Source organism: Salarias fasciatus, chromosome 12, assembly GCF_902148845.1.
Source record: "Salarias fasciatus chromosome 12, fSalaFa1.1, whole genome shotgun sequence".
Taxonomy (NCBI): Eukaryota; Metazoa; Chordata; class Actinopteri; order Blenniiformes; family Blenniidae; genus Salarias; species Salarias fasciatus.
In genome coordinates, this window is record NC_043756.1 from 12494188 (window position 1) to 12519366 (window position 25179).

The 25179-nt window shown below is 40.9% G+C and overlaps 2 pseudogenes; both read left to right on the forward strand.

The window, feature by feature from the left end:
* The first annotated feature begins 10823 nt into the window (after positions 1-10823).
* LOC115398162 (betaine--homocysteine S-methyltransferase 1-like) lies at positions 10824-15973 on the forward strand (annotated as a pseudogene).
* A 5832-nt stretch (positions 15974-21805) lies between these two features.
* LOC115398165 (betaine--homocysteine S-methyltransferase 1-like) lies at positions 21806-24357 on the forward strand (annotated as a pseudogene).
* Positions 24358-25179: the final 822 nt, after the last annotated feature.

The following is a 25179-nucleotide window of genomic DNA, read 5'->3' on the forward strand; positions in this document are numbered from 1 at the left end:
ATTTTTAACAGCAGCTCATAAAGAAAAAACAGACATTTAATTGAAATGATTTCTACTTTGAAGCTGTGCCCATTATTTGAATTAATGTTGTCCCTCTTAAATACGTGTGGCACTACACAAAATGTGTGTGACATTACTTCAGGATGTAGATGAGGAAGAGGTATCTTGCTGAAGTGGATGAGGTAAGTTTTGTTGTTTCTTTTGTAAATGAGCAATTTCATAAAACTGCATGATTAAAAGTGATTATAATCCAAGATGCTAACTGTATCAAAAAAATTTAATCTGTATGTCTTGCATGTTCTGGCTCTGGCCTTTCGTGCATCTATTCAAAGGGGGTTGATGTCTCTCAGGAGCATGTTTACATGTCTCAAATTACCCATCATCACCAAAGTGGAGGCCACATTAGAGTTTATGGATCTGTTTAATCAGGTAGGTTATAGGAACTTTTTTAGTGAAACACATTGGACACTCAGCAAAATATATTCCATTAAATCCAATAATACAAAATAACAGCACAAGGTTAAAAGAGCTACCAGTGCACACAAAAAAAATGTTGGGTTGCTTTGTTAACCCAATCGCTGGGTTATGAAATCAGTAACCCAATTTGGGCTATTATTATGCGTTTGGAGTTATTTATTGCAACTCATGTGTTGGGTTCGAGTCCATCAGACCCAACATCGATTTTTAAACTCAGCACATGGATTGTTTTGACCACTGTTGGGTTGTCAACGGGTCCAAATAAATTCAAAATAAATACTTTAAACTACACTGTTACCACTACGTGTTAGGTACTACGTGTATGTTAACGTAGATGAACAGCAAACCAAACTCGTTTTCACAAGCCAGGATCCGAGCGTCTTGCTCCTTTAATACAATCTTCTGAAGACAGCTTACAATACAAATTGTGGCTTGAAAAGGTCGAGTGAAAAGCCGTTGTTTTCGGAGGCTTAGATGAGCTTTGAGACACAGGAGAAACTCAGATGATAGCAGACAGACTGATAACACGTTTCCTAGGCTGAGCTTCTGATTCCCACAATGCATCCCACAATGCATCAACTTCAAAATAAAAGGCAGATAAACACACATTGACTGTATAACATTTTCTTCTTTTTAGCATTACTTTTTAATATAAATTCCAAACTTATTTATCAAACACTGAGGCAGTTACTGAGGGCGGAACACTCCCCGCCTGGCATTACTAATGCCACTGCTAATTTTCTCATCAGTCACTTTTCAATCGTTCTCCAAGAGAACAATAACATCCGAGATGGGACGCAGGTAAGTCTTTGAGACACCTTGAGATGATGTCTTCACTTCCACTTTCCTAACCTTCCCATCACTGCTCGGGATGGTCGATGTGATCATGGCCATTGTCCATTCATTCCTCGGTGCCTGATTTTGTTTCAGAAGCACAATGTCACCTGTTTGAAGATTGCGACATGTTTTATGCCACTTGCACCTCGACTGAAGGGTGTTGAGATACTCATTCCTCCAGCGGCCCCAGAATTCATTTGCAAGCGCCTGCACCTGCTTCCACTAGATCTTTGGCAGTGAAATCTCCTGGCGGAGGAGGCACATGTTGCTTTTGGGTTAAGAGCATCGCTGGGCAGAGCAAGAAAGGGGATGATGGATCTGTTGAGATGGGAACTAGAGGTCTCGCGTTGATGATGGAAGATACCTCAGCCATTAAGGTACAAAGCACCTCATGTGTCAGACGGGTGTGTTTGTTCTGCAAAAGCATTGAGTCCAGTATTTTGCGTGTCACCCCGATCATCCTCTCCCAAATACCTCCCATGTGGGACGCATGAGGAGGGTTAAACTCCCACGTGCAGCCGTTGGTGTGGAGGTAGTTGAGGATGTTTGGCTGATTGTCGTTCAATTGCGTCATGCCGAGTTCCACGCTGGCTGCAATGAAGTTTGTGCCCCTATCTGATCAGAGTTGCTTTGTTGGCCCTCTAATAGCAAAGAATCGGCGTAATGCGTTTATGCAGCTGTTGACATCCATAGACTCAATGACTTCCATGTGGACACCTCTTGTAGTCATGCACGTGAACAATATGGCCCACCTTTTGCTGTCAGCTGCACCGCCTCTTGTGCGTCGTGTGATGACTGTCCATGGACCGAATACATCCAGACCGACGTAGGAGAAAGGTGGGGAGGTGTCGAGTCTCTCAGGAGGGAGATCTGCCATTTTTTGAGTTTCCAATTTGCCCCTGAGTTTTCGGCATGTTACACAGTGGTGAATAATGGATGACACCAGTCTTTTACCAGCCACAACCCAGAGTCCAGCTTGCCGAATGGCTCCCTCTGTGAACTGCCTTCCTTGGTGCATTACCTTTGTGTGGTAGTGCTTTGCTACCAGCTTCGTGACATGGTGATTGTTAGGGAGAATGACAGGGTATTTGACCTCTGTCTTCAGAGACAAGTGTCTGAGACAGCCCCCAACTCTGATGAGGCCTTCACTCATGTAAGGGTCAAGAGGTAAGATGGTACTTGAACTTGGGACAGGTTGCTTGGCTTGGAGAGCAGCATACTCCTCTGGATAGGTAGTTCTTTGAACAGATTGGAGAATGAGCTCCTGAGCTTTTTGCAGTTCTTCAGGAGTGCGTGGCTTGTTACACTGATGCCAGCCTTTGCACGAGTGATGAGATGAGTTGACAGTTGTGTGAGAGCGGGCTTGATGAATCAGAAAGGCAATGGCACGCACTGATGACTTCCATGTCGAGAAGCGGTTGAAGCGTTCTGGTGTGAGGCCCTTTTTTTGAATGTTTGTGGCAAGAGTCGTGACTTGTCTGATTTCAATGTCTTTTTCAGGGTGTATGAGATCAAAGGACTGAAATGTCTCTGGTTCGGGAGGTTTGTGGAGGAAGTCAGGCCCTTTGAACCACATAGTGTCCATGAGCTGTGACGGGGGAACAGATCTGGTTGCTAGATCTGCAGGGTTTTGCTCTGATACGACATAGTGCCACTGACGCATCTGGTGGACACGGTTGTGGACGTACACGTAGAAGCGCTTCACCTCGTTGCAGATGTAACCAAGGACCACTTTGCTATCACAATAGAATGTAACAGCATTTGGTTTGTGATCCAGTTCATCCAGGATGAGCTCAGCTATCTCAACCCCGAGAACAGCTCCACATAGTTCAAGGCGAGGTATTGTGGGCTCTGGGCGTGGTGACAGTTTTGCTTTTCCGAGCACAAATCCGACTTCACAATGTCCTTGTTCGTTGACTGTCCTTAGGTATGCCACTGCTGCAATCGCCCAGCTCGAAGCATCTGAAAAGATGCACAGTTCAGTGTAGGTGGACTCTGAGAGCGAAGTCGGTACATAGTGTGATCCCCTCACAAATGTGATTTATTTCATATTTCAAAAATAGGCAAATGCCTTAATACCTTTATTATTTGCATTTATTGTTGCCAGTGTTAATTGTTAAAAGTAGGGATGTGCGAGTACCGATACCAGGTATCGGTATCGGGCCGATACTGGCCTTATTTCAAGGTATCGGGTACTCGTGAAGGCTACCGATACCAGCCGCCGATACTCACGGCAAGAAAACCCCACGCGTAGTAAGCCCTCCTCACCAGCAGTTGGCGGTAGTGCAACCAAATGGGATGCAAGCTGCCGACAAACATGAAGGAGGAAGAAGCTCCTCTCTGGAGCGCTGACAGGCACAGGCAATGACGTATAGAATAGTATTCTATACGTCATTGGGCGCAGGGCTACACTGCAGCGGGCTGACTTCTCCATGAGTCTCATCCAGAGCAGAGACAACAGGAATGAGTCCAGAACGGCTGCTCGTCTCACCAAAACTTCGCCGGTGTGGAAATTCTGTTATATAAGTGAAAACGAGCCGAGCTTTGCAGAATGCTGACTCTGCAATGCTAAAATTGCTAAAGGAGGTGCGCGATGTTGTTCATTTGCCACTAGTAATTTGTTTAAACACCTCAGGGCGAAGCTTGTGGACGAGAGTCTGACGCTGTTGTGCTGGAAAAAAGAAAACTCCGGCAGCAACTTGACGGCAAACTCTGCAGAAGACCGAGAAACTGAAGAGCAGAGATCCTAGAGCAGCACAAATAACACGAGCAACTCTTTAAACTCAGGGGTTTTTCTATCTTTGACTTTAGTTCATAAAAAAAACATTCAAATTAGTACATTTAAAAACCTTAGTTTATGTAAAGTGTAAAACTCAGAGAAATTGTTTTATCTTGCACTTAATTTCATTTAAATAAGTGCAAACTCAGTTGCTTGTTTTATTTTTCAGACTATTATTTGGACTTAAACATAGTGGCTGGGCTGCCTTTTTATTGGAAATAAAATTCATTTTCAAAATAATCTCATTGCATTATTTGAAATTTTATGTGTATAAAGTATCGGTATGCAAGTATTGGTATCGGTGAGTACTGAAGATGAAGTACTCGTACTTGGTATCGGTCTGAAAAAAAGTGGTATCGCACATCCCTAGTTAAAAGGGTTAAAACCAGAAGAATAACAGTGAGGGCCACTGTAGCATTTAAAATTGAGGGTAGGAACCTTTGGGTGTGTTCGTTGTTTCTGGATGCTCCTCTTAAGGTGTGAGACCGCCCCTTCATCTTCAGATGGATTTTGCAGCAGAACAACACCTGTGTGCCTCATTTTCATGCACTTTTCACCTGTTTTTCAGGCATTGAATCCAACAACTTAATCTTATTGCTGTGAGGTACCCAACCTAGCTTGGGGCCCATAACAATAGCAGTGTGGGACTTGAAGACTGCACAGATCTTGGAGGAACATTTTCCATGCTTCCCATGTGTTCATTCTGTCCTCGGGGAGAGGAGCGTCCCAATCTTGAACACCGTTGCAAGTTCACGCAGCAGCAGTTTGCCTTTTATTGTCACAGGTGCTGCTAATTCTAAGGGGTCAAAGATGCTGTGTAGGGTTTGTCATTCACCGCTACCTTGAACGAAAAGGTGTCTGTGTTTATGTCCCAGCAGAGGCCCAAGCTTCTTTGTGCTGGTAGAGTGTCGTCGTCAAGGCTTAGGTCTTTGATACCTGTGGCTAGATCTTCGGGCTCAAATGCCTGCATGACCGAAACACTGTTTGAGACGATTTTGTGGAGCTTGACATTAGACTCGGCTAGGGATGCACATGTGCGCTTGAGCAGGTCTATTGCTGCAGTTTCGGTAGGAAGCGAAATCAGCCCATCATCCACATAGAAATGTCTCTCGACAAAGTGCCTTGTGTCGCTTCTGAACTTGGGCTCGCCCTTCTGGATTGCTCTCCGAAGGCAGTGGATTGCTACTGCTGGCGATGGGCTGTTTCCGAAAACGTGTATGCGCAGGCTCTTCCTAAACCGAATGAGTACACCGACCAAGGTGTTGTTGAGGTCTGGGCCTGTCAGTAGCACTGAGTTGAGGGACACACCAAACTGTTTCGGCGCTGGAATCAAAGACACCCTTATCTGACCGGGGTTTCTAGGGGTGATATACCCCAAAGGTAGGCAGGTACCAACATTCAGCATCATCATTGATGGGTGGTGCAATTTCTGCATGCTTGTTCTCGAACAGCTTTTCCATAAACTCTGAGAACTGTCGTTGCATCTGTGCGTTTTTGTGAGGTTGCGTCTTAGGGAGCTGAGTCTCGACACTGCATGGTCTCTGTTGTTAGGGAGTGGCAAACGGGAAGACCGGAATGGCAAGGGAGCAACCCCAATTGGCTGTTTTCATCCTGATAGACCTCTTTCTCCATTATTTTAGAAAGGTCTCATCCTCGAAGGACATGGCACATTTGTTGTCACTCTCTGTACGTTCGAAGACATTCTGTCCAATCTTCTCTTCAGCTGTAGGTGTCTTTCGAATGTGTTTAGAGAGGCCTGTCCCATGCTCCCCACCGTAGCATGATTTCTCTTTGATGTTGATGCTGTTATGGCAAGGAGTGAGGTGAGATGACGGCCGTTAGGAAGCACGTGAGTTTTGTACACACGTGACAGTTTGTTTATGAGCACGGACACATACTTCACCCACGATCACCCACCCTAAGTCCAGTCTCTGCGTAAGGGGGTATTGTGGGGCCCGTTGGCATGTTGCTGCACCTTGTGGACTTGAATGATGTCTCTGCCCAGTAGGACTGCTATCTGGGCACAGGATCGCGTTTGGGAATGTGGGGGGCAGATGTTTAAGTGGGCATGTGCAAGGGCGATTTCAGGTGTTGGTATTTCATCCCGGTTGAACATTATTTCATCACAGTCGATGAGAGGGGGAAGATCCAGATGCAAACCTCCGTTGACTGGCTCGATTTGGAACCCACTGCCTTTCTGCCAAGCATTTCCCTTAGACCAGCACACGTCCTCATATTCTATGTTAGCGGGCTGCCTTTTATGCCAAAGAGTTCAAAGAATTCTGGTTCGCTAATGAACAATTGCTCTGATCGTCAAGGATCACATACATCTTGACAGAGCGTTCTGGGTGGTCTTTGGGGAACACTTTGACTAAGCACACCTTGAGAGCAGGAACGTGGAGGGCTGCCTTCACCGCAGATCTCAGTGCACCGTGATGTCACCTCAGGCGGAGCGCTTTCATGGGATTCTGTCTCTAGCTCAGGTGTGGGCGGTGACTGAGGTTTGTTGAGTTGTATCGGGGTGCAAGGCAGAGCAGTGTTTTTCACTTTGACACTCATCACATTTAAAATGTTATTTGACAGTCTCTGACAGTGTGATTGGGAGAGCACATTGAAGCAGCGCCTGTGTTCTTTGAGTATGTTGCGTCTTTCTTGTAATGGTTTCATCCGAAGGCCCTGCACTTGTTAAGGGATGCGGTTTTCCTGTGAACTGGGCAGTAACGTGTCAGATCCTCATCTTTGTTACTTATGGCAGTGGTTGCATTGATGTCAGTTTTGTGGACAGAAATGGGTGTTTTGTAACTGTTTGGTTTGAATGGAGCTCTCTCACCTTTGCTGTAGGGCCTGGCTGTTGCATGTTAAGGCAAAACTTGGGTCGTTTCTGGCTTTGGCCTGCTGCTGAATGAATGTCACGAAGAATGAAAAGGGGGGAATGTGACCTCATAATTTTGCTTGTATTTTGAGCCTGTATGGACCCACTTATCCTGTAGGCTTGGAGGTAGTTTTTCAACAATTGGCCTGATGCCACGTGGAGTGTCAAGATAAGTCAAACCTGGAAGGATAGCCCTCATTTTAGCAACCAACAGCTCCATAAGCAAATCACTGAGCTCCCTGAGTTTTACATTGTCTCTGTTTGTAAGGCGAGGGAAAGAGTCGAGCTTTTTGAAGAGGGCAATTTCAAACAATCTCTGGAGTCGCATAGCACTCATGGAGTCTGTCCCATGACATTTCTAATGCAGCTTTGGGGTCAGTGATGTAGACAGCTCGAATTCTTTTAACATGGTCAGAGGACTCTTTACCGAGCCACTGACAAGGAGTCTAACTCCTCACTGTATGTGAGCCCCGCTTCTTCAGTTGCTTTAGGAAAGATGACTGCCACGCTCTAAAGTTCTCTGGGGTGTCGTCAAACTTGAAAAGTCCTGTTGTGATAGCTCTCTACGTGCGAGGAACTTGGCAAAGTCCACCATAGGTGAGTTGTTGCGATCATTGGGATGAGGGTTGTGTGGACTTACTATTGTCTCTTTGTTGGCTGAAAGACTGATTTACTGTGGGTGTCTTATTGTACATTGGGGGAGAGCGGCTTTGTGCAGGGTCATTGATGGGAATGTCAGCAGTGTTTTTGGGAGGGGGATTTTCATCATGTTGAGGTGCTTTATCTTGTTTTCTTTATCTTGTAACATTTCTTCTTTTAGCATTACTTTTTAATATAAATTCCAACAAATGAACGATGAATATTTATTAGAAATTATGATCTTTTTAAACTTATTTATCAAACACTGAGGCAGTTACTGAGGGCAGAACATAAACATTGTTTGCAAGTGTGCCATTGCATATTGTATTATTTGCACAACCAGTATAGATTGAATTTTAAAAAAGTTTGAAAATTAGCTGTTTATAAGATATGTATATTATATAAATTTCTCTAGGAATCAACATGGCTGCATGGTGACGCAGTGATTAGCGCTCTTGCCTCACAGCAATTCGGTCCTGGGTTCAAGTACCGGTCGAACTTGGGGCCTTTCTGTGTGGAGTTTGCAACGTTCTCCCTATGTGTGCGTGGGTTCCCTCCAGGTACTCTAGTTTCCTCCCTGGACTAAAAACATGCACGTCAGGTCAATTGGTCACCCTAAACCGCCCCTTAGTGTGAGTGGTTGTGTGTCTAAATGTGTCAGACTGATGACCTGTCTGAGGTGTACCCCATCCTTGCCTGCAGCAGCTGGAACTGGCACCTCTAAATGCAACCCTGAAAAGGAAAGCGGCATAGAAAATGGATGGATGAATCAACCTTTTTGGAAGATTGTGTAGTTGAATTAACACAGAATTGTAGTTAATTTACCCAGAATTTGGACACATTTACCAGTATATATGGTAAAATGACCAGGGCTGAATTAATTGGATGCAATATTTGGGGTAAAAATGAGGACAATATTCAACCCAGTCATATGGTAAAATCGACCTGGGGCTGAAATTTATTTGACCCAATGATTGGATAAAATTTGTTAACCCATCTGTTGGGTAAAAAGACCAATCCATTTTGCTGGGTAAAAATAACTACTGTTGGGCTGGTCCAATATTGATAATACTGTTGGGTTAAAAAATAAACCAATTTGGGTTGTTTTTACCATTCAATTTTTAGGGTGTGGTGACGAGCTCTCAATGACAGAACTGCCAAGTTTCAGATTCAACTGAACAAAATGAGTTAATGTCATTATGACCTCAAACCTTTTCTCGTAAAATGCTTTACATTTTAAATTTTGTACATTTTAAAGGATATCCTTTCATTTTCAATTTAATCTTGTTTATTCCATAATTGCAAACCAACTGGGTACTACCCCAATCTGATCCCATACAAATTAAGGATAAAAAAAACACATTGACTAGTTATATTCCATGAAATGTCATAAAAATGTGAAATAATGATAACATTTACATTAAATGTTTATCAATTACGGTAAATTAAATATGGTGCATTTTATTGTGTTTTATAGCGCTACAAACACAAAAAACATGTTGCTTTTAAACCAAAATATTGTTTCAAACTCCTCAGTCAGGAACGTTCTGATGACATCATCAAATTTGCAGAGCTGCTCATTTGCATATCTAGGTCAATTAGATGATGACGTCAGTTAAAAAATGATACATTGTGCCAGCTCCTTGCAGGCTGGCCCAGGGTGCTATGCATTGGTTCCCTTGATCTTTTGTTTTTTTTTTTGTTTTTTTTTGACAGGTGGAAAGTCATTGTCCTGCGCCCCCTTGTGAGTTAATACAAGAACAGCAGTTGCAGCTGGTGGTAATTTTTTAAGGTGGAGCGTTTCATCATTCTTTAATATCAGTGCTTTTCTAAACCAGATCGCCATGGGCAACCTTAATTTGGCCCAAACCTTAAATAGCGCTGGTTGGATTAATTTCATGTCGTGCAAAATATTTAATCAGTAATTAGTAGAATGGACCCGCCTCCTCGGGGTGACTTTTCTGTCACCCCAAGCTGTTTATCTGCTTTTTATTGCAGATTACTTATCGACAATGAAGTACAGTCATTATTAGTATATTATCGTTTAATATTAGTGTTTATTTTGCTGGTTTTTTCTGTCGAATGTAGTGTGTGATAATGTCGAGGTTCGACCAATCACATTTACATCCGGTTTCAAATGCTCAGTATGGAGACATACTGCTCAAATCTTCAGCACGGGATTTCAGAACGCTGTGATTGACATTACATAAGTTTCTTCCATCTTTGCAAACAGTTAATGAGAGCAAAACAGGCCTGGACTTTTCCTGCTCCTCCGTCAGGAACGTTCTAGATGACGTCTCATCTAATTTGCGTAGCTCCTCATTTGCATATCTAGGGCAAACTAGATGATGATGTCATTTAAAAACCAATAATTGATTGATTAAAACTGAATAAGCACAAATTTATGAATTATACTAACTCACAATTTCATTTCAACCGTCAATTCATTTGTGGATTAATGCTTATAAATCGTTTCTACTGAAAGTAAACATGCCGCTCATCAAATTTATTTTTAATTCCTTCACTTTCTTCCACCATTGATCCTGTTCAGAGTCACAGAGCCCATCCCAGCTACTTCTGGGTGAGGGTGGGTGTCTGCCCTGCACTGGTCAAAGACAGACTCCATCCCAGACAGGTCAGGTCGACCCTGGACCAGTGTCCATCTGTCTCATCAGGACACACAACCACACACACCAAATGAGTTTAAGTTTTTGTAAGAAACCAAACGCTATTACAAAATTAAAAGATGAAAACTTCTTACGTACTTATAGTAATCATCTAACATGGCCCACCTCCACACTTTGAGAGTCATCGATCAATATAATAAAATCCTCTATATTCAAACTGTTTTCCTGAAGTATTATGGGAGAAATGTCAGTATAAGCACCATCTGGAGCTTTCTTTGTTATGCTGTCACTCACAATGCCCCTCACAAATTTCATTTTTTTCAATCGTTTTTTTTAAGTTTAAATGTCTTCAGCTTCATAGATCCTTTTATTTGACTTACCTTTATACTGAGACAACACATTTATACATCATCAATTAACACAAGAAGTTACTGGACAACCTTGTTTTATAACTTTCTCTAAACAAAATCTTTGTGTGGTGCCCTCACTTCATTTAACTGATCGAGGCCATTGGCAAAGAGATTTTCAAAACTTTACAAAGGAAAGACATAACATCGCAGACGGTGTGAACTCTGCAGAGCTTCAGGCTGCCATGGCGAACCAGAAGAGAAGGGTAAGTCCGGCAAACAAACGCTTTTTAGTTAATAAATTAACAGAAAAGAAACCTTGGCGCTTCTCTTCATTATCTATCAACATTGGCTGCCTTTTACTTACTAGGTTGATAAGGTAGAAAAAAACTGTTGGGGACAGAGTCAGATAGCCTATGGACTCTATGCACACTTCACCATTCTGACTTCAGGAGGCTCCTTGTTTCCTGTCTTTCATGATAGGACGAGCTGATTAATGCAGGTGTGTCTGACCTCTGGAACAACTTCAGACACACCTGCATTAATCAGCTCATCCTATCATGAAAGACAGGAAACAAGGAGCCTCCTGAAGTTCAGGAAATGGTTGAGTTGTGCATAGAGCCTATAGAGGACAAAAGAGTCAAAATCAAATGAATAAGTACACCAGTAAAAAATATTTAAAATTATCAATAATTAATTGAGATTGGAATTAAATGCATAAATGTGTGCCATTAATTAATTAAAATACTAATTCATTTTTTGGGCAAAAAAAAAAACATGAATTATTTAATTATTTATTTATTTACTTCTCTATTAGATTATTTGTTTGATGGTCCAGCGTTGCAGTGCTTGATTAACATATTTTCTCAATGTGAGAGTTCGGATCGTTACACCTGATTGGTTGCTTTCAAGACTGATTGATCCCAGATAACAGGCCGATTCAGAGCTAATGAACATGCTCCAATGCTCTGGGTGGCGCTATTCCCAATATTTACTGAGTGTTATCAGTGGAAACATGCATGGTGTCTGCATAGAGGGAAGCTATGCTGCAACATTAAATAAATAATTAAACAGTGAAATAATTGCATTTTTTGTTTCTGTGTTTCTGTTTATATGGATTGTATTTTAATCAATTATAGTATATAGTATATATATATACTGTATTGTTTCCAAATTTTATGAATTAAAGGTGCTGTAGGCAGGATTCAGCATCTCTGCCATCTTGCTTAGGGTTACCTAAGCAAGATGGCGATTTGACCCATCTAAGATGGCAATTTGAAACCCAGCACAGCCAATCCTGTCCTGTTTTCTCTGACATCACGCCCTTATGCAAGTTAAGCCCCTCCCACAAGAACGTGCGACGAACGCCCCTCGACCAATCATGGTTAGAGCCTCATGGGCTCTTCTGATTGGTCAAAGATACCTGGAGCTGTCGAGATTCCTTTTCAGTTCAGAACAGAGACAGATGGAAACGCTGCGCCCTCGCGGTAGTGCAGTTATGCTACACTCCTAAAGGATTATCAATGGATACTCTAACATTTAATCCAAAGAAATCACAGAAAAATTAGCATTGACTAGCAAAATCCTGCCTACAGCACCTTTAAAGATACATTTAAAGTTATAGTTACATGCATAGTTTACATGTAAGAAATACCTACGTTCAGCACCAATTTCTGGGACAAACACTACATTTGAGCAATGTCCGAATGTAGATATAAAGAGTACATTTGATTTAAATATTGATATAGTCCCTCCAGAGCAATACAAGTAAATGCTTGAATGTCGATGCATTTTGTGGAGTTACTCAATAACAACTTGTGATGTTACAAGTAGTGAAGAAGATTGCACAGTGTAAGACATACTGAAATTGATATGCTTACAAATACAAGGTGAAAAACTCAACAATGTCACTTCATTAAGGTATTGTGAATATTTGCAGTTTGTGAAATTAGTGACTTCCACTGTTGTTTTTTGATTAGGCTATGCATATTTGAATGTTTCAACGTTTGTGTTTAGGTAAAATAAGAATGTGCACAATTTGTCTGAGAGAAAGTAGTATCCCACATAAAGCATGTGAAAACTGAAAACAAAGTTTTGCAGTTGCTTGGATAGAAAAAATAGATGTAGGTTTATAGTAGATTATATAACCAGCGCAGCACTGTCACTGATTCCCCTCCAACTGCCCTCTGTGTCTGTTAAATATTAACAACAGTGTCCTTACATAAACTCCTTCAAAGACTGAACAATACGGGGCAGGTATAATTTAATTAAATTATTGGTGCACAAACACTCCCAAACATTTTTTTTCTCAGTGTCAGCATGCTATGATAACATGTCAACAGACTGCAATGCAATCAAATTATCAGCCACTGCAGTCAAGTGTGCATGGATTGAATATTTTGTGTGTGTCTGTCTGGAGGGTATCTTAGAGCGCCTGGATGCCGGGGAGGTGGTTGTGGGAGATGGAGGATATGTGATGCAGCTGGAGCGGCGTGGCTACGTGAAGGCAGGGCACTGGACACCCGAGGCTGCAGTGGAGCATCCTGAAGCTGGTATACATGTTAAATACACTGTTGTGGTTTTTATACATATATGCACACACACTCAAACAGCCACACCCACTTCACACACACACACACACACACACACACACACACACAAACACACACAGTCTCGTATTTCTATCCTTGTGGGGACCTTCCATTGACTCCCATTCATGTCTAGCCCCTAACCCTGACCCTTACCCTAACCCTAACCCACACCACAACAAAGCCTAACCCTAAAGAAATGTTTTTGCACTTTTACTTTTTTCAGTAACAACAACATGGTCAAGAAAACACTGTTTTTCCTACTTAGGACCGGAAAAAGGTCCCCACAAGGCACGTCGTTCCACGTTTTGCTATCCTTGTGGGGACATTTGGCCCCAACAAGGATAGAAATACGAGAACACACACACAACACCACACACACACACACCACACACACACACCACACACACACACACACCACACACCACACTTTTCTGTCTTTGTTTCAGTGCGGCAGCTGCACAGGGAGTTCCTGAGAGCTGGAGCCGATGTGATTCAAACCTTCACTTTCTACTGCAGCGAGGATAAACTGGAGATGAGCGCCAATGTCTCCAACATCACTGTCAGTGTTTTTTTTTTTTGTTTTTTTTTTTTAAGAAGAAACTAAGAGATGTTACAGTTGACGTTGCTTGATTGTGTAATGACTCGAGTCTTTTCCCGTCTACCTCAGGGTGCCCAGATCAACAGTGCAGCCTGCGACCTGGCCAGAGAGGTCGCCGATGAGGGTGGCGCTCTGGTGGCTGGAGGTGTGTCCCAGACTCCACTCTATGCAAATAAAGGCAGTGAGAGTGCCGTCAAAGCCATCTTCAAGAAACAGCTGGATGACTTCCTGAAAAAGGACATTGACTTCTTCATGGTGGAAGTAAGATCATCAGAACAGCATCAGATCTTAGTTTGCATGCGTTGTTCAGAGGCAGCAAATATGGACTCTGTTACTGCACTCCATTAGGCTTTTCAGGTATTTGTATTTAGCTTGACCTTCTTTTCTGATGATTGTTTACTTCTGCTCCCTAACTTGGAACAAAACAAAGTCTCACAGCAAGCATGTTACTGTCTAGTTCCATGTCTTTACAATGAGAGATGAAAGCAGGTGATAAGTTGCAGAAGGGAAGAAACATAGGAGCGATCAACTTTGGTTTAAGATACAAATTCTAAAACAATTTTATAGTGTTAACATGGCTTACAAATAACATTGTGTATCACTGAGTTTAAAAGTTAATTTTCATTATATACTCTACACAGAGGTGTCTCAGGCTGTTTTCAGTTTTTGTTGTGGGATGTTTTCAGTATTTCTTTCACACTGATTTCAGTATTTTGGCTGAAGTTGAGCGCGTGTCGTTGATGACTGGGTGCATACCTTTTTCTGCAGTACTTTGATTATGTCGAAGAGGCAGTGTGGGGCGTGGAAGTCATGAAAACTGGTGGGAAACCTGTAGGAGCCACACTTTGTATCTCACCTCATGGAGACAGGGAAGGAGTCCCACCTGGAGAGTGTGCTGTGAGACTGGTCAAAGCTGGTACATAGCATCTACTGTGCTCCTTTTCATGTATTTCTGGAATTATAACTGCATCCTGTAGGTGTTTTATGTGACTGTGTCTGACTTGCAGGAGCGGACATCGTGGGAATAAACTGCCACCTGGATCCACTCACATGTGTTCGCACAGTGAAACTAATGAAAGAGGGTCTGGAGAAAGCTGGTCTGAAAGCACATCTCATAGTCCAGCCGCTTGGCTTCCACACACCAGAGTGTAACATCGGAGGATACGTCAGTCTACCAGAGTACCCCTTTGGTTCGTATTCTAAAAAAAAAAAAAAAAGTTTTTTTTCGGTTTTGGTTATCTATAATCGACACCGAAAGATGTGAACTGTTCTGTGCAAAGAAAAGGGTTTCGAAAGCTCCTGGATCGTGTATTGTTGCTCTTTGTTACTGCCTGGAAGGGTTCCTAAATTAACGCTGGAAGCTTTTGAATGTGCTGCTTTGGAAGTGGGCATCCGGCCAAGTTCACTCCAAATGGGCAGTGTTAAATACTCTGTGAAACAAGAAGTACCAAGTTTTTGATGGTAAAAGAGAAGCTCATGTTGTGAAGGTGACATGCTGGTGATTCTGAGATACACAACATGACTGATATAAATGGACAAAGCTTTGTGATTTATCTAATAGTTTTTATTGCATATAAAAGTTTGATCAGATTAACTGTGGATAATGTCATTTTCCGAGATCGGTTTACTGAGAAAACTGAAAGATTTTAGGGTTTTACAAGCTTGCTCCTGCCAGTTGAAGTATGTGAGCATGGCCATTTTAAACTTTTCACATGTGAAGTTTGAAGAGAGCTTTAGAATTAAATTTTTCATCTCTTTTCAGCTCTGGAGACCAGAATCATCACGCGCTGGGACGTCCATAAATATGCCAGAGAGGCTTACAATGCAGGAATCCGCTACATCGGTGGCTGCTGTGGATTTGAGCCGTACCATATCAGGGCCATATCAGAAGAGCTGGCAGAAGAGAGAGGATTCCTCCCACCGGCCTCAACGAAGCACTCACTCTGGGCATCTACTCTGGAGACTCACACTAAACCCTGGATCAAGGCCAGGTAAGACACTCACACTTATCCATTTAGGAATGGTGGTAGTTAACATAACAGAGGACAAAATCCAAGTGAAAATGAGAGAAGATTTTCAACAGATGTTGTTTTTTAACTTACTAATGTGCTAAATTTCGTCTCAGAGCTGGTCGACAGTACTGGGAAAACCTCCTGCCTGCCTCTGGACGCCCAAATGTCCTTCCATGGCGACACCTGCGGATTAGAAATAGGACAAGGAGTTGAACCAGTGTCATCTTAGCAGGCTTGCCTAGATATTCAAGGCTTTCTTTTTAAATCACACCTGCGATGGTTTCAAATCTAAAACGCCTCAACTGACAATGTAATATTTGTTGATCAATTTAGTTTTAGCATCTCCAATTGAAAATTTCTTGATGAATATTGAGTGAAGAAAAGGGTTTCTGTCTGTTTCAGTCTTTGGAGATTGTCCAGGCTGGTGTGTGTTTTCTCTGCTGATGTTCAGACTTCATTTGTGACTCCTTAAAAACCAATCTTTACATTTTAACTGCTGCAAAAGTGTGAATTAGTATAAATTACATGAACAGTTTCAATCATGGATTAATCAGTTCACAGTTGATTGCATGAATGTATACATTTTCTGTATTAGCCTACAGACAGTACTTGTGTTTTCCATTATCGTGTATTGCTTGTGGTGTATGGTATATCATGTTTTCCTATGAAATATGAAACTGGTGCAAATGCCTCTAAATGTGGAGATGAAAAACATTTGTTCACATAATTCTTTATTGTGCTGAATTAAGCTGAAATTGTATTTACTCTGGGCAGCAGATGAGGCCAGTCATTTTCATGCTTTACTTGTCATTGTCTGTGTTCAATTTTCTTGAAATTCCGTTAGATTTATCAGTATTCGGGTATTAGGACACATTTCTGTGCCGTTAATGGAAACGTCATCTTTGTGGGGGATTGTGGAGGATGGGCGTGGTTTGCTCTCTGCTGCAGGAGAGAGGGAGGCGGGGAAGCGGCTCAGGGAGCCAGTGTCCAAGGTGCAGCAGGTGCTGGCAATTGATTTGATTACTCTCTCCTGCTTGAAGTAGTGTGCTGGACCTGGCGGAGAGGAGAGAGAGGAGCACTGGACTGACAGCAGACTGGAGAGGCCAGCGCAGGCAAGCCTGAAAAGGCTGAAGACTGGAATGACCAGGATCGAGGACTGCACGGTGTGGCGGCGGCTAAAGAAGCCTGCCGAATTGAGGGGTGGGGATTAGGCCCACTGATGGACAATAAAGGAGGTTCGAACTCACTGGCTGTGGATTCACCTGTGTCTAGCCAACCCGCGGGGGTGGCACTTGTGTGCTACAGAGATAAAGAAGGAAACCTCCATTGACGAACATTTAGTGGAAGACTGAAAAATTGTTCATGTTTTCCTTATTCAATGTGGTATCATGATCAGCTGACAATGCAATAGAACTGGATGTCTGTCCCTGAACCACATACGTGCCCAACTTGTTTGCTTACAATCTCCTCCTCCTCGGCACCACAAGTCAAACCTATGCATTTTCTTGATGTGGAGTTTAAAAAACACGTAGTCCGCCATTGGCTGTCAGGTAAATCAACAATAAGTCGTATTAGCTTTCTGAGTGTGTCAGCAAAAACGAAAGACTCTCCCAGAAATGTAAATCACTTTGTTTCGTTAAATGCATTATTGACTACATATTGATTTGTGAAATGTGCTGTAATTGATTGTCATGAGTTTCCTTTCTAACAAAAAAAAAAAAAAAAACACCTTGAAGTCCTATGAATGAAAATGTAGTCAAGTGGAATGAGATTTATTTTTAACAGCAGCTCATAAAGAAAAACAGACATTTAATTGAAATGATTTTTACTTTGAAGCTGTGCCCATTATTTGAATTAATGTTGTCCCCGTTAAATACGTGTGGCACTACTCAAAATGTGTGTGACATTATTTCAGGATGTAGATGAGGAAGAGGTATCTTGCTTCAGCTGATGAGGTCAGTTTTGTTGTTTCTTTTGAAAATGAGCATTTCATAAAACTGTATGATTGTAAGTGATTATTCTAACTATAAAAAAAATTAATTTGTACGTCTTGCATGTTCTCGCTTTGGCCTTTTGTGCATCTATTCAAAGAGGGATGTCTCTCAGGAGCATGTTTACATGTCTCAAATTATCCATCATCACCAAAGTGGAGGCCACAGAGTTTATGGATCTGTTTAATCAGGTAGGTTATAGGGACTTTTTTAGAAACACATTGGACATTTAGAAAAATATTCCAATAAATCCAATAATGCAACAACAGCACAAAGTTAAAAGAGCTACCAGTGGGAATAAAGAGAAAAAACACTATTTTAGATATATAAACCATATTCCACACATGTGATGTGGACAAAGTATTTTCAGCCTTCATATTTCTGCAGAAACTGATCAAACAAAGGTATAAATCAAAGTCCCTGTGAAAGACGGATAAAACAGTTTATGATCATTTATAAATGCAAAAATTGTTATAAATAATCATATAACCATTTTTTGGTGTCAACAAAGAAAAAAATCCTCAAATAACTAAACATAAGTTGCATCAAGGTTGTCACTGATAAGCCTTGACAAACATTCCACTGTTTGTGGAGCTCTCAATGCCAGAATTGCCAAGTTTCAGATTCAATTGAACAAAATGAATTATGTCATTATTACCTCAAACCTTTTCTTGTAAAATGCTTTACATTTTAAATTTTGTACAAAATTTTAAAGGAAATCCTTTTCATTTTCAATTTTAATCTGGTTTATTCCATAATTGCAAACCAACTGGGTACTACCCCAATCTGATCCCATACAAAATTAAGGAATAAAAAAAACACATTGACTAGTTATATTCCATGAAATGTCATAAAAATGTGAAAAAATGATAACATTTACATTAATGTTTAGTAATTACGGTAAATTAAATATGGTGCATTTTATTGTGTTTTGTAACACAACAACAAAAAAAACAATATTGCTTTTAAACCAAAACATTGTTTCAAACTCCTCAGTCAGGAACGTTCTGATGACATCATCAAATTTGCAGAGCTGCTCATTTGCATATCTAGGTCAAATTAGATTATGACGTCAGTTAAAAATGATACATTGTTGCCAGCTCCTTGCAGGCTGGCCCAGGGCGCCATGCATTGGTTCCGTTGATCTTTTTTTTTTCTTTTTTTTTGACAGGTGGAAAGTCATTGTCCTGCGTCCCCTTGTGAGCACATAAAGAACAGCAGCTGCAGCTGGTGGTAAATCGCTGGGAGCGAATGAGTTTGAGGTTTTTGTAAGAAACCAAACGCTATTACAAAATTAAAAGATGAAAACTTCTTACGTACTTACAGTAAATCATCTAACATGGCCCACCTCCACACTTTGAGAGTCATCGATCATATAATAAAATCATCTATATTCAAACTGTTTTCCTGAAGTATTAATGGGAGAAATGTCAGTATAAGCACCATCTGGAGTTTTCTTTGTTATGCTGTCACTCACAATGCCACGCCCCCCACAAATTTCATTTTTTTCAATCGTTTTTTTTTATTTTAAATGTCTTCAGCTTCATAGATTCTTTCTATTTGACTTACCTTTATACTGAGACAACACATTTATGCATCATCAATTAACATAAGAAGTTACTGACAACCTTGTTTTATAACTTTCTTAAACAAAATCTTTGTGTGGTGCCCTCACTTCATTTAACTGATTGAGGCGACTGGCAAAGAGAATTTTCAAAACTTTACAAAGGACAGACATCAAGCCAAGTCTTTGAAGGCAGTTAAAAAGAAAAGGATGCTCAACTGAGTCAAAGGCTTTGTAGAAATCTGTCTGGCTGACTCCAGCATGCACACTAAACACCTCCTGTGACTTTAAGCCAGTCGCTGCTTTTTTTAGGACATGCAGACTAAACGGATATTTATACAGATGTAGTGTGAGTCACAGCAGCACAACAACACTGGAAGGCTGTCTGTTTTCGTTTTCTCTGCAGCTCGTGAGCTGCAGCTGGAGTGACTCATTGATCGAGAGAATGAACATGATGAGTCGTGAGTCACCGTTCAGTAAAGTGACTCGCTGCTTTTGGACAATTCGTTCATACTTGAACTTCAAAGTTCACACGCTCCTCCCAGTCTGTTCACTTTATCCCCCTTTTTTGAGATATTTTTCTTAATCACACGCTGTATCTGCAGACGGTGTGAACTCTGCAGAGTTTCAGGCTGCCATGGCGAACCAGAAGAGAAGGGTAAGTCTGCAAAACAAACGCTTTTCAGTTCATAAATTAACAGAAAAGAAACTTTTGGCGCTTCTCTTCATTATCTATCAACATTGGCTGCCTTTTACTTACTAGGTTGAGCAAACAATCAGCAGTTTATTATAGCTATTTGCTAAAGCCCACAGCCTTGCTGACTTTCACTTCAGTTTGATACCACACTTTAATAACATTTTAACAAATATTTTTTTAAATATTTCTAGTTATGTTTGTCCAGCATGGTCTCTATTTGAAACAATAGCCCACTGACAGAAGTTAGATATTAATGATACCTGAATGACAGCTAGATTAGTTGTATCTAACAGATAATACAACAAAGCAGGAGGACTGTAAAACACTGATAAGGTAGAAAAAACTATTGGGGACAGAGTCAGACATGCCAATAGAGGACAAAAGAGTCAAAATTAAATGAATAACTACACCAGTAAAAAAAATTTAAAATTATCAATAATTAATTGAGATTGGAATTAAAGACATAAATTGTGTCATTAATTAATTAAAATACTATTCATTTTTTGGGGTAAAAAAAACATGAATTATTTAATTATTTATTTATTTGCTTCTCAATTAGATTAATTGTTTCATGGTCCAGTGTTGCAGTGCTTGATTAATATATTTTCTCAATGTGAGAGTTGTGATCGTTACACCTGATTGGTTACTTTTGCACATTAAATCAAGACTGATTGATCCCAGATAACAGGCCGATTCAGAGCTAATGAACATGCTCCAATGCTCTGGGTGGCGCTATTCCAAATATTTACTGTGTTATCAGTGGAAACAAGCATGGTGTCTGCATATGAGGGAAGCTATGCTGCAACATTAAATAAACACTTATAACTTATAATTTAATTCATTATAATTATTCAATTATAATTATTTTTTGTTTCTGTGTTTCTGCTTATATGCATTGTATTTTAATCAATTATTGGAAAATTCGTGCACTGTTTTCCAAATTTTATCAGTTAAAGATACATTTAAAGTTATAGTTACATTTAGTTTACATGTATGAAATACCAACGTTCAACACCGATTTCTGGGACAAACACTACATTTGAGCAATGTCTGAATGTAGATATAAAGCAGTACATTTGATTTAAATATTGATAGTCCCTCCAGAGCAATACAAGTAAAAGCTTGAATGTCGATGCATTTTGTGGAGTTACTCAATAACAACTTGTGATGTTAAAAGTAGTGAAGAAGATTGCACAGTGTAAGACATACTGAAATTGATATGCTTACAAAATACAAGGTGAAAAACTCAACAATGTCACTTCATTAAGGTATTGTGAATATTTGCAGTTTGTGAAATTAGTGCCTTCCACTGTTGTTTTTTGATTAGGCTATGCATATTTGAATGTTTCAACTTTTGTTTTAGGTAAAATAAGAATGTGCGCAATTTTTCTGAGAGAAAGTAGTATCCCACATAAAGTATGTGAAAACTGAAAACAAAGTTTTGCAGTTGCTTGGATAGAAAAAAAATAGATGTAGGTTTATAGTAGATTATATAACCAGCGCAGCACTGTTATTGGTTCCCCTCCAACTGCCCTCTGTGTCTGTTCATTAACAACAGTGTCCTTACATAAACTCCTTCAAAGACTGAACAATATGGGGCAGGTATAATTAAATTATTGGTGCACAAACACTCCCAAAACATTTTTTTTTCTCAGTGTCAGCATGCTATGATAACATGTCACAGACTGCAATGCAATCAAATTATCAGCCACTGCAGTCAAGTGTACATGGATTGAATATTTTGTGTGTCTGTCTGGAGGGTATCTTAGAGCGCCTGGATGCCGGGGAGGTGGTTGTGGGAGATGGAGGATATGTGATGCAGCTGGAGCGGCGTGGCTACGTGAAGGCAGGGCACTGGACACCCGAGGCTGCAGTGGAGCATCCTGAAGCTGGTATACATGTTAAATACACTGTTGTGGTTTTTATACATATATGCACACACACTTCACACACACACACACACACACACACACACACACACACACACCACACACACACACACACACTTTTCTGTCTTTGTTTCAGTGCGGCAGCTGCACAGGGAGTTCCTGAGAGCTGGAGCCGATGTGATTCAAACCTTCACTTTCTACTGCAGCGAGGATAAACTGGAGCTCAGTGGCAATGTCACCGACATCTCTGTCAGTTTCAAAACAAATGAAGAAGAAGAAGAAGAAATGAGAGACGTTACAGCTGACATTTCTTGATTTCTCCCTCAGGGTGCTCAGATCAACGATGCAGCCTGCGACATGGCCAGAGAGGTCGCCGATGAGGGCGGTGCTCTGGTGGCTGGAGGTGTGTCCCAGACTCCACTCTATGCAAATAAAGGCAGTGAGAGTGACGTCAAAGCCATCTTCAAGAAACAGCTGGACGACTTCCTGAAAAAGGACATTGACTTCTTCATGGTGGAAGTAAGATCATCAGAACAGCATCAGATCTTAGTTTGCATGCGTTGTTCAGAGGCAGCAAATATGGACTCTGTTACTGCACTCCATTAGGCTTTTCAGGTATTTGTATTTAGCTTGACCTTCTTTTCTGATGATTGTTTACTTCTGCTCCCTAACTTGGAACAAAACAAAGTCTCACAGCAAGCATGTTACTGTCTAGTTCCATGTCTTTACAATGAGAGATGAAAGCAGGTGATAAGTTGCAGAAGGGAAGAAACATAGGAGCGATCAACTTTGGTTTAAGATACAACTCTAAAAGAATTTTATAGTGTTAACATGGCTTACAAAGAACATTGTGGATCACTGAGTTTAAAAGTTCATTTTCACTATATACTCTGCACTCAGATGTGTCTCAACCTGTTTTCAGTTTTTGTTGTGGGATGTTTTCAGTATTTCTTTCACACTGATTTCAGTATTTTGGCTGAAGTTGAGCGCGTGTCGTTGATGACTGGGTGCATACCTTTTTCTGCAGTACTTTGAATATGTCGAAGGGCAGTGTGGGGCGTGGAAGTGATGAAAACTGGTGGGAAACCTGTAGGAGCCACACTTTGCATCTCACCTGATGGAGACAGGAGTGGGGTCCCACCTGGAGAGTGTGCTGTGAGACTGGTCAAAGCTGGTACATAACATTTCCTCAGCTGTTTTTCATGTATTTCTGAAATTATAACTGCATCCTGTAGGTGTTTTATGTGACTGTGTCTGACTTGCAGGAGCGGACATCGTGGGAATAAACTGCCACCTGGATCCACTCACATGTGTTCGCCAGTGAAACTAATGAAAGAGGGTCTGGAGAAAGCTGGTCTGAAAGCACATCTCATGGTCCAGCCGCTTGGCTTCCACACACCAGAGTGTAACATCGGAGGATACGTCAGTCTCCCAGAGTTTCCCTTTGGTTTGTTTCAAAATATTACTTTAATACTAAACAACAGCAATGTCATCTACCAGCATTAGTAAATAGTCCACATGACTAAACGATATAGCTTTGACTCAAGGGCCTTCATAAAATGACACTTTATATTTCCAGCGATTTGCCTCAGTAAGATGAGCGTGTGCTTATATATGTAGGATTGATTATATTTAGTCCAGAATTAAGCATTTAAGTCAAACAAATCATAAATACAAGTTTGAAATGAGTCAAAAAGTGTCTCGATGTGACTGGTTTATGTTTTAACTCTGGTTAATTGGGAAGAAGACAGTGCTATGGTGTGAGAGTGACAAGAATAAAGTGAATTTGTTCTTCCTGTAGAGAAAATGGTGAAGAAGTCCACCTTCATTATTGCAGGGCAACACTTGTACCGGATTTGTTGATTAATGATTTTATTGCATGTACAAGTTTGGTCAGTTAATAAATCAAAGGTTAGCTTTGTTTCTCTCTTGCAGCTCTGTGAATGTTTAATATTTGTGACCAGTGACCATAAAATAATTAATTTGTGGGGTAAGAAGTGAGGCAACGAGTTGTTTTTGTCAATGCAGAGACTGAGCTGTAGATAGTGTAGTTTTCCGAGATCAGTTTACTGAGAAAACTGAAAGATTTTAGGGTTTTACAAGCTTGCTCCTGCCACTTGAAGTATGTGAGCGTGGCCGATTTAAACTTTTCACATGTGAAGTTTGAAGAGAGCTTCAGAATTAAATTTTTCATCTCTTTTCAGCTCTGGAGACCAGAATCATCACACGCTGGGACGTCCATAAATATGCCAGGGAGGCTTACAATGCAGGAATCCGCTACATCGGTGGCTGCTGTGGGTTTGAGCCGTACCATATCAGGGCCATATCAGAAGAGCTGGCAGAAGAGAGAGGATTCCTCCCACCGGCCTCAACGAAGCACTCACTCTGGGCAGCTACTCTGGAGACACACACTAAACCCTGGGTCAAGGCCAGGTAAGACACTCACACTTATACATGGGCGCATGGTGTAGTTAACATAACAGAGGACAAAATCCAAGTGAAAATGAGAGAAGATTTTCAACAGATGTTGTTTTTTAACTTACTAATGTGCTAAATTTCGTCTCAGGGCTGGTCGACAGTACTGGGAAACCTCCTGCCGGCCTCTGGACGCCCCAAATGTCCTTCCATGGCGACTCCTGCGGATTAGAAATAGGACAAGGAGTTTGAATTCATTTCAATCAAGTATCACACACAGCAATGGTTTCTTTTCCAAATCAAAATGCATCAATAATTTGTTGATTGATTCGCTTTTGTCATCTCCAAATGAGCATTTTTTGATGAATACTGAGTGAAGAAGTAAATGGTTTTAGTTTGTTTCAGTCTTTGGAGACTGTCCAGGTTTTTGTGTGTTTTCTCTGTTGATGTTCAGAACTATTTTTTTGATTCTTTTCCATATGTCAAAAAGGAACATCAAACTGAAGGAAACAGCCAATAGCTCCTTCACACTTGTCAAACATAACTTTATAAAGCTTTTTCATAAATTTGTATTTACAAAATGATTTAATTTAATTCTGCTTCAGGTTGTCTGAGAGATTTTAATCTTACTATATATTTGTCAAAGTTTGCTGTGATGCTTAATCTGGATATCATCACAGTGGATGCTTCTACACACGGGAGTGACCGAATGTTAAAATATCTTTAAATGTAATACTGAACAAGTCATGGATTACAAAATTAACAATGAGTAAAATAAGCTCTCTGAGTGTGTCAACAACAAAGATTCTCCCAGACTGTGCAACATCTTGTGTGTTTCACAAAC